This window comes from Trachypithecus francoisi, unplaced genomic scaffold (genome assembly GCF_009764315.1).
Source record: "Trachypithecus francoisi isolate TF-2019V2 unplaced genomic scaffold, Tfra_2.0 Lachesis_group1, whole genome shotgun sequence".
Taxonomy (NCBI): Eukaryota; Metazoa; Chordata; class Mammalia; order Primates; family Cercopithecidae; genus Trachypithecus; species Trachypithecus francoisi.
In genome coordinates, this window is record NW_022681454.1 from 119319409 (window position 1) to 119330305 (window position 10897).

At 35.7% G+C, this 10897-nt stretch overlaps 1 long non-coding RNA gene across 1 annotated transcript; it reads right to left on the reverse strand.

Annotated features, from left to right (window-relative positions):
• Positions 1-8579: 8579 nt before the first annotated feature.
• On the reverse strand, positions 8580-10892 carry LOC117085872. The gene is made up of 3 exons (XR_004438111.1): positions 10781-10892; positions 9932-10045; positions 8580-9000 (listed from the first exon to the last, which is right to left on the reverse strand). It is a non-coding gene; the product is annotated as an uncharacterized LOC117085872 (long non-coding RNA).
• Positions 10893-10897: the final 5 nt, after the last annotated feature.

Here is a 10897-nt window from a genome sequence, read left to right on the forward strand (position 1 = left end):
CATATTTAAGTTGCTAATAACAAAGACAAATAGACAAGTCTTAGAATCACTCGGAATTGAGTGATTCTAATAAAAAGAAAAGCCACATGTTATTTTCAAAAAAGCAACAATAAAGTTATTAGGTTAGTGCAAAAGTAATTGCAGTTTTTGCCATAAAAGTAATGGCAAAAATTATTTTTGTAACAACTTAATATTAGCTTACTTTTCAACAGACATTATGGAAATTGGAATATAATGAAATGGAATTAAAATGCTAAAAGAAAAAATAACTTCTTACCTTGCCACTTAGAAGTCTATACACAGTAAAAATATTATTCAAAAACGGAGGCAAAAAGTTAGGCCTTTGCAGACAAAAGCTGAGAGAATTTATCACCAGCAGATCTTCACCAGGATACCAAAGAGTTATTTAGGCTGATGAAAATTATCCCAGATGGAACCACAAGCCAGCATAAAAGAATGAAGAGCACCAGTTTATAAAAGACAAAAAATAATAACTATACCTTGTAGGGATTTGAATATATTTAGAAGTAAAACACATGACCATAGCACAGTAGATGAGGGAGCTACAGATTAACAGAATAATCTGTTGAGAAATTATTCCATTTTTAGGGAATTGTTAAAAGTAGTAATTAAAGGTAAACCGTAATAACTCTAAGATGCATGTAATATTCTGTTGTTTAAATAACCACCACAAAACTTACTGGTCTACAACAATCACAGCATTTATTTTGTTCATGAATCTACAATTTGGGCAGGGCTTAGTGGGGCAGATTGTCTACTATGTCCTACTCAACATTAGCTAGGATGGCCCAAAGGTTTGCTAACTTATCTGTTTGGTAGTTGATGCTAGCTCTTGGCTGGAACCTCTATGGTACTATGTCCAGAACACCAAAATATGGTCTTTCTATATAGCTCCCTGACGGGATGGTGGCTAGGTTCCAAGGTTGGGTGCCAGGATAGACAGCCAGGCTGAAACTATATCCCCTTTTCTAACCTATCCTCAGAAGTCATGTAGTGTCACCTTTACCAGATTCTATTGGTTAAAAGCAGGTCACTGAAGACATCCATATTCAAGGGGAGGGAAATTAAGACTCTACCTGTTGATGAGAGGAATGTCAAATAACTTGTGGACAAGCTTTAAAAACAACAGAGTTCCAACAAATTTTGAAGAATTGTTTTCAGATCAAATTCTCTGACAATAATGCCATTCTATTACAAATCACTATAAAAAATTATATTTCCTACATTTTCTCCTAGAAGCTTTATATTTTTACCTTTCATATCTAAATCCACAATCATCTAGAATTGATTTGTATGTATGGTGTGAGACTGGGGGTCAAAATTTCTTTTATACCTTATGAATATACTATTGACTTGGAACAATTATAATGAAAATGTCCCTCTTCTCTGTCTCTGTAGCGCCACCTTTGTCTTAAGACATGTAAGTATGGGTGTGTTTCAGGACTTTCTATTCTATTCCACTGGTCCACTAGTCTATCCTAGTCCATACCACACTATTTTGATAACTATGGATCTATATTTAGTCTTGTTATTCAGGCAAGCTAGTCCTCTTACCTGTCCTTTGGTTGTGCATTGTCCCCTTGGATTTCCACGTAAAATTTAGAATCAACTTGTCAAGTTCTACACAAAAACACAAGCTAGAATTTTGATTGCATGATATCTATAGATCAATAAGCAGACAACTAATATATTTATAATATTGAGACTTCCAACCCATGAACATAATAATATCTCTCCATTTATTTATGTCTTCTTTAGTTTCTCTCAATACTTTTTAATAGTTTTTTTATGTAGAAGACCTGCATATCTTCCTTAGGTTTAGTCCTAAAATTTTATATTTTTAAAAATGTTATGGTCTCTTTATTATTTGTACCTGATACATAAAAATACAATTGTGTCTGTGTTTGTATTTGCATCACAACCTCAATTTCAGCAATCTATATAAATTCTTTTGGATTTTCTATTGTATGTATCATCATGTCACCTGCAAATAAAATTTTAAATCTTCCTTTCCAGTCTTTATGTATATTTTTCCTTTTCTTACCTTATTGTACTGGCTGGTACTTCAATACAATGTTGAATAAAGGACATTCTGTTCTTATTCCTCATCTTAGAAAGTTTTCCATGTTTTACAGTTTAATTGATGTTTATAGGTTTTCAAGATACCCTTATGCTGTTCACAGAAATTCTCTCCTGTTTTTTGTTGGCCCTGAGTTTTAATCATAAATGGAGGTTAAATTTTATCAAGTGTGAGTTTTCTCTCCTATTAAAATTATTACATGATTTTTTATTTCTGAAAATATGATATATTCCATTAATCAAATTTCAGAGGCTAAACAATTTGGTTTTCCTGGAACAAACCAAATTAGGTTTGAACTACCCTTGTAGGTTCTATCCTTGTAGAAATAATCAACTATCCTTGTAAGTTCTGGTAACAAGTTGTTGCCTACCTCACAAACCAAGTTTGGAAGCGTTACCTCTTTTTCTATTCTCTGAAAGAATTAAAAATGCTTTTCTTTAAATGGTAATAATCACCAATGAAATTATTTGGGCCTAGAGTTTTCTTTGTGGAAAAGTGTTTATTTTCAGATTCAATTTCTTAAATAATTAAAGAATCATTTAGCTTTTGTTCTATTTCCTTATATCCCCGGTTTTCTGCTTATTCTCAGACTTGATTGTGATCCATCCAATATGAATTTTCATCCATTCTGGAATGAAAGCAAGAACTGAAATTGGGTGCTGTGGCCTCTTTGATGTGTTCGTTATCAGTCTTTCTTTTGCAGTTGCAAAAGTTCTGTCAGCCCAAACCATAAATTTACGCCACTTCTGATGCTACCTGAAACCTAGCAGGTGGTTAATTTCATTGCCAACAATCTGCTTGTTACAACTAAAATATAAATCAGAACTCCAGGACATCTATACCAAACAACAGCTCAGAGGAAGAAACTACTTGAGCGGCAGCTTCAGGGTTGCATGAACCGCAAAATGGAACTTTTAAAAAAGTTCTTAATAGTCCTCTCATTGGTGAACTAAAGTCCCCATGATATCTAAGCTACAGAAAGAGGCAGCAAACTCACTGAGTTTCAGATGAGTGTGTGACAAGCAAACAGTTATAAAAGAGGAGCACCCTAATAAATGATATTGCTATTTTAAATATGTCATCATGTAATAAGTCCACTTAATCTCATTTTTATTTAATATTTGATAGAACTCTTAGTTGGTTCCTTGTATATCTAGCCATTCAGTAGGGGAGAAGTTAACACACAAGTCTCAAGATGCAGGACTATATCAGTAATCTATTGCTGTGTAACTGTCCAGGGCCATTCTTAGGGTTTGAGGCATTTTAATTGGGTATACAAGAAACTATCCCTAAAACACAGAGGGATAGATTTAAATAAACAGATCTAAAACTTACAAAACTTTCCCTTACTCCAGTATGGGCTTAAATCTAGATCATCTCAACTAAAAAATGAAGATGGTTATGTTTCAAATGGAAAATTCAATGGCATGTTTTGTTTTTTTTTTTTAAAAAAAAAAAAAGCTCCTTTCTTTTTTTACTCTTAGAATTAGGCCATAGTCTGGTAAGAGTCATATGGTCATTATGAGACTAAATACTGTTAAAAGACAAACCATTGCCATTTTACTGTTACACAGTACAAACATCTGTAGAAATCATCTCATGAAGTAAACTTAAAATGTAGAGGCTTGGGTAGAATCAATATTGTGAAAATGATCATATTTCCAAAAGTAATCTACACATTCAATGTAATTGCCATCAAAATACCACCATCATTCTTCATACAACTAGAAAAAACAATCCTAAGATACATATGGAACCAAAAAAGAGCCCGCATCGTCAAAGCAAGGCTAAGTAAAAAAAAAAAAAAAAAAACCAATCTGGAGGCATCACATTACTGGATTTCAAACTACACTATAAGCCCATAGTCACCACAACAGCATGATACTGGCATAAAAATAGGCACATAGACCAATGGAACAGAATAGAGAATCCAGAAATAAACCCAAATACTTACAGTCAACTGATCTTCATTAAAGCAAACAAAAACATAAAGTGGGGAAAGGACACCCTAATCAACAAATGGTGCTGGGATAATTGGCAAGCCACATGTAAGAGAATGAAACTGAATCCTCATCTCTCACTTTATACAAAAATCAACTCAAGGACGTGTGCAGTGGCTCACGCCTGTAATCCCAGCACTTTGGGAGGCCGAGGTGGGCAGATTACAAGGTCAAGAGATTGAGACAATCCTGGCCAACACGGTGAAACCCTGTCTCCATTAAAAATACAAAAAATTAGCTGGGTGTGGTGGCACACACCTGTTGTCCCAGCTACTCAGGAGGCTGAGGCAGGAGAATCACTTAAACCTGAGAAGTGGAGGTTGCAGTGAGCCAGGATCACACCACTACACTCCAGTCTGGGCAACAGAGCAAGACTCCATCTCAAAAAAAAAAAAAAAAAAAAAAAAAAAAAAAAAAAAATCAACTCAAGATGGATCAAAGACTTAAATCTAAAACCTGCAACTATAAAAATTCTAAAAGATGATGTTGGAAATACCCTTCTAGACAATGGCTTAGGCAAAGACTTCATGACCAAGAACCCAAAAGCAAATGCAACAAAAACAAAAGGTAAACAGGTGGGACTTAATCAAACTAAAGAGCTTCCGCACAGCAAAAGGAATAGTCAGCACAGTCAACAGACAACTGACAGAGTGGGAGAAAATCTTCACAGTCTATACACAAAGGACAAATATCCAGAACCTACAAGGAATTCAAACAAATTAGCAAGAAAATAAACAACGCCATCAAAAGTGGTCAAAGGACACAAACAGAGAGTTATCAAAAGAAGATATACAAATGGCCAACAAACAAACGAAAAAATGCTCAATATCACTAATGATCAGGGAAATGCAAATAAAAAACCACAATGCAATATCACTTTACTTCTGCAAGAATGACCATAATCAAAAAATCAAAAAGTAATAGATGTTGGTGTGGATGCGTTGAACAGGGACCACTTCTACACTGCTGGTGGGAAGGTAAACTAATACAGCCACTATGGAAAAAAGTGTGGAGATTCCTTAAAGAACCGAAAGTAGAAATACCATTTGATCCAGGGGTGGCTTCACTTGTTCCTCTGCTTCAGGGTCTCTCACTTGTTGTAATCAAAGTGTCAACTAGACTTGTACTATCTCAAAGGTCAACTAGAAAAAGATCAGTTTCAAAGCTCTTTCACATGGTTGTTGGCAGAATTTGGTTCTTCCACTACTTTTCCCAGGGGAAAAGAAGTCATCATACAAAAAAGATACTTGCACATCCATGTTTATAGCAGCACGATCCTCCAGTGCAAAAACATGGAACCAGCCCAAATACCCATCAATCAACAAGTGGATAAGGAAATTGTCATATATATATATACAATATGGAATACTACTTAGCCATAAAAAGGAATGAGTTAATGGCATTTGCAGCAACCTGGATGGAACTGGAAACTATTATTCTAAGTGAAGTAACTCAGGAATAGAAAACCAAATGTCATATGTTCTCACTCATAAGTGGGAGCTAAGCTATGAGGATGGAAAGGAATAAGAATGATACAATGGACTTTGGGGACTCAGGGAAAAGTGTGAGAGGGGGTGAGAAATAAAAAACTACAAATTGGGTTCAGTGATACTGCTCGGGTGATGGGTACACCAAAATCTCACTAAAGAGCTTACTTATATAACCAAATACTACCTGTTCCCCCAAAATCTATGGAAATAAAATTTTTTTTTAAAAAAAGAAAAAAATGTAAAGGCTGAAACACAATGCAAATCAAAAGGCAAATAACAAATGGTACAATGCATGCAACATATATGACAGACAAAGATTAATCTCTTTTGTATATAAAATACTCTTACAAACCAGTATTTTCTTTTGAGATGGAGTCTTGCTCTGTTGCCCAGGCTGGAGAACAATGGTGCAATCTCTGCTCACTGCCACCTCCGCCTCCCAGGTTCAAAGATTCTCTTGCTTCAGCCTCCCAAGTAGTTGGAATTACAGGTGCCCGCCACCACGCCCAGCTTTTTTTTTGTATTTTTGGTAGAGACAGGGTTTCACCATGTTGGCCAGGCTGGTTTCAAACTCCTGACCTCGTGATCTGCCTGCCTCAGCCTCCCAAAGTGCTGCAATTACAGATGTGAGCCACTGTGCCCAGCCACAAACCAATAAACTTTAAAATCCAGTGGAAAAATAGGCAAAGGACGTTGTTAGACAATACACAAAAAGGAAAAGACAAATAGAGTCTAAACTTGTGAAAAAAACACTCAATGCCTCTCATAAGAGAAATGAGCATGAAAAATGTATGATTTGCAACTTGCCAGATTGACAGAAATCAAAAAAGTTTGATATTACTTTGGGCATTTTCATATAGTATTTTTGGAAATGTAATTTGGCAAAAATCTTTTTAGAAGGCAATATCTATCAAAAATAAAAACATTTAAGTTAAAATGCATACTGATTTTAACTCAATCACTTCATGTGTAAGAATTAATTCTACAGGTATTCCCACATTAAACATATGTATAAGGATATTAATTTAAGCAAAAGGTTGGAAACTGTCTACCTTTAGAAGACTGTCAAATATAATAATTGATATAATGAATTATATGGCCATTCCATTAGAATGGAATATTATACAGATATTTTATTTGTATTGTTATGTAACTATTTGTCAAGTATATTGTGCAAAAATGTATATACACAATGTGTATAATATGCTATCATTTGTGAAAAAACTATTCTGTATACATGTGCATATGAATATGCATTCTCTGTAATGATTCATTAAAAAGTGGCAAAAATCCTTGTCTTTAGGAAGATCTGGGGCTTGGATAGGAAGGAGTCTTTTATTTAGAACTTTTTGAACTTGTTCATGCATACTTTTAACCTTTTAAAGGTTAACATTTTCACATATGAAACACATTTAATAGGCAAGTTTTTCTCTGGTCTAGAAGAAATGTTACATAATTAGAAATCAAAGACACTGTGAAAACACTTATGCTCATGAGCACATACAATTCTAGTTTCAATCAAATAAAGTCTCTTGTGTTGACAAGACAAAATTAAAACCTTCAGCTTTCATTTCAGTTGTGCTAAAAATGAGCCAGGTAGTATCACTACAGTTACATTTACTATGAGCCTTTCTTGCTCCAAAGACAATTTGGTTATCAGAAGGTGTTTGTGTGCAGCAAGTGGCATCTGTTGCCTATTTGTCAGGAGCAGAAGTCTGAGCACTTCGGTCCACTGCATCTTGTTTCAAAGTCGCAAAGGAAAACAATGCAGTCAAACACCGGGTGGAACACACATTGCTCACATACAGAAGAGACAGAGCAAGCTCAGCTTCCCTAGAGGACTTCAGGCTCCCCTGACCAGAGGCTCCCTCTTGGCAGCTGACACAGGGTAGGTGGCCTGCACACACTCCTCTTATGCTGAAGGATGCCCATCCCCTCCCCCACAGGAGACAGAGCAGTGGGGTTGGTCAGATGCCATATGATGCACATGCTTAAGCAGAGCAAAGGACTATACATTGACTCTGAAACCAAGGAAGATATTACTATATGAGATGGTAAGTTCAGCACAGACCTTGTGGACTCTTAGTCTCTTCAAAGGAAGTGTTCCAGGCCCAAGGCCCACTGTCAAACAACTGAAAAGGAGTTAAAAGACTATGTTTGAGATTCCATTTCCCAACAGTTTGGCTCTTTCACAAGGAAGAAATTAGAAGAGTCACAGAATTGAAAACGAGTTAGAAAATATACAGTTATCTTGAAAGTTTTATCCATAGGGAAGCAGTATAATGAAGAATAAGAACTTAAGATTTGGAATCCATGTTTTATTTATTATCAGTGGGCAATTGGGGAATGTTTAAAACTTCTCTGAACTTTCTTGTATGTAAAACGGGGCTAATACAATCAGCTTCCAACTTATAATATGTTAACTGAGATAACACATAAAATCTCGGCCAGGCGCGGTGGCTCACGCCTGTAATCCCAGCAGTTTGAGAGGCCAAGGTAGGTGGACACAGGGTCAGGATATTGAGACCATCCTGGCTAACACGGTGAAACCCTGTCTCTCCTAAAAATGCAAAACATTAGCCGGGCATGGTGGCGGGTGCCTGTAGTCCCAGCTACTAGGGAGGCTGAGGCAGGAGAATCGCTTGAGCCCAGGAGGCAGAGGTTGCATTGAGCCAAGATCGCACCACTGTACTTCAGCCTGGGTGACAGAGGGAGACTCTGTCTCAAAAAATACATAAATAAAATAAAATAAACTCCCTATACCACCTGTCCTAACACAGAGGTATTAAGTGCTCACTATAGGGTCAAACTTACAGGGAAATATGGGTGATGTAAATGCTGTTTTGAATTTTCTTTACAACTAAAAGAAGAAAATTAGCAAATAATGTTTCCAGACAGTTCTATTTAATACTTTACATATTTGAGAAACTGACTAAAAAGCAAATGTTCATCAGGTTTTTTTGGGTTGCACAAAAGGAAAATACAGGGTTTGTTTGCCAAATTTATTTGGATGTGAAACCAACTTCATCAAACTTAAAAATTCTAACTCCTTGTGACCTAGGGTTCTCAAAAGAGCGGGTAGAATTAATACTGTTCTTGGATTAATGGTTCAAAGAAGTCATTATGTTTTGTTTCTTGATGCTGTAGATTTAACAACATACTGGTAGAGATGTGTAACTTCTTACATGGATTAGACATCAAGAAACCAATGTATACATATAAACTAAAAACTTAAAATGAATACATTCAGATATTAAAGTACAAAACTGTATAACAAATACAAATTTGTTAATTTTCCACAAGGACCAAAACAACACCATTAATAAAGAGTAGTCTTTTTCATCACTCTCAAAAATTCTTCCTCATTTATTTTTCCGTCTCCATCATGATCAGCTTCATCAAGCATTTCCTGTAAAACAAAATATAAATATATGAAATACATTTAAAATGATATAAATGAAGTCAAACACATATTCAAAACCAAATTTTATTTTAAATGTATAAGTACAACTAGAGTTAGAATTATAATCCTAAATTATCACATAAGTTATAATTACATATAAATTATAATTATAAAAATAAGCAAAATCTACCCGAAGTTCATCATGTTAAATTTCCCCTAGTTTGAGTAACCCTCTTGATACTGGTTAGTGTTATACTCCCAGTATCATCATCATCAAATAATTTGAAAGCCTTCAATATTTCTTCTTTTTCATCTTTTTTACTCTTTTAAAAAAGAAGCAACTATATAGTCTTTCATTTATTTATTTTATCAAGCTGGACTTACTAGATCCTTGGGGTCTAAAAGCAGCAATGTGCCAAGTAGCTGAGTTCTGATTTTATTTATTGGTCTTTTAACAATTATGTACTCACATCTGCCCTCAAGGTGCTTAAATGTAGAGCTTGCTGAAGTGAAGGAGGCACAGGGTGGTAGAGAATGCATCTCTTATTAAACCTAGTAATTCAGATCCTTTACCAAAAATGTAAGCTTCAAAACAGGAAGGTTGTCTCTTTCAATGCTCCTTAGAATAGTGCCTGGCAAAAACAGGCACTCAATACATATTTGCTGAATTCAAGGCTTCCAAATTCTGGCCCCATTCTCTCTATCCTGCAATATAGCCTCATTATTTCCTTACAAAAAACTCTTCTCCACATTATAGTCTTCTCATTACTACCCTGAAATCATATTTAATCTTGCTCTTCCTATTTCCCATCCTTAAAAACCTAGTTCCAATTCCTTCTCTATGAAACCTCTGATTGCTCCAGCCCTAAAATGTAGCAGGTTATTGCTAGTATTTCTTTGAAAAATGAAATCACAACTATATCATTTTTATACTCACAATGGCAAAAAAATCTTCAAAACTAATGGTGCCAATTCCTTCTTTATCAATTTCAGCTATCATTTTTAAAATTTCTTCTTCCTTTGGTTCAAATCCTAAGGCCCACATTGCAATCTGAAATAGGAAGAAAATAAATTATAACATGCCATGATTTTATTCTAAGCTTTTTAACGCCCTCTTAAGAGCTTCTCTCTTTTCTATTATGGACTGAGCATAAACATAGAAAACTAGGTCAGCAGGCCTGTGTTCCAATCCTACTGTGCCATCAGGTACATCACTGTTACACCCTGGGCTTTTGCCTACTCATTTATAAAGCACAATTAAAATGCTTGACAAGATATTGTTTTGTTAACGCAGGGCAGCCATATGCACTGAAGGGACTTTATATCAAGCTTTCAGAAGACTACTGTTAAAGAAAGCCTTAAAGATTGCCACAAATAATACGGTTTTTAAAATGATTTAGAATTAGAAATAATTTCAGAACCTTCTTTTACATCGATGGTTCCAGACCTATCGACATCAAATAAATTAAAGGCGTCTTTAATTTCTTGCTTTTGAGATTCATTCAGTTCAATTTTTGCTGCTCTTTTCTTCCATTGATCTGAACTTGTATGGTAGTTAGATGTCTGTAATACACACACATATGGGTGAAAGAAAAATTACCTAACTGGAATAGTTAGCAGAACCAGAATAATTGATGATAAACTATTAAAGTACCTATTTCCTACTATATAATGAATCTCAACAGGAGTAAGGAAGGAGTGCAGTTGCTGCCAGGGGCAGCCTTTCTTGCTTTGGGGGAAAAACTTTAGCCTGGGCCCTAGCAGAAAGTTACAGCTTCACACTCACCATGTCCCCAGCCGGCCCTCTCAGCCGTGACCTCCCGGCGTCACCTCCCACAGCCCCGCCCAACCCAAGTCTTCACAGCTCACAAGCGGTTGCTAAGGCCGCTCTCACCGACCTCTC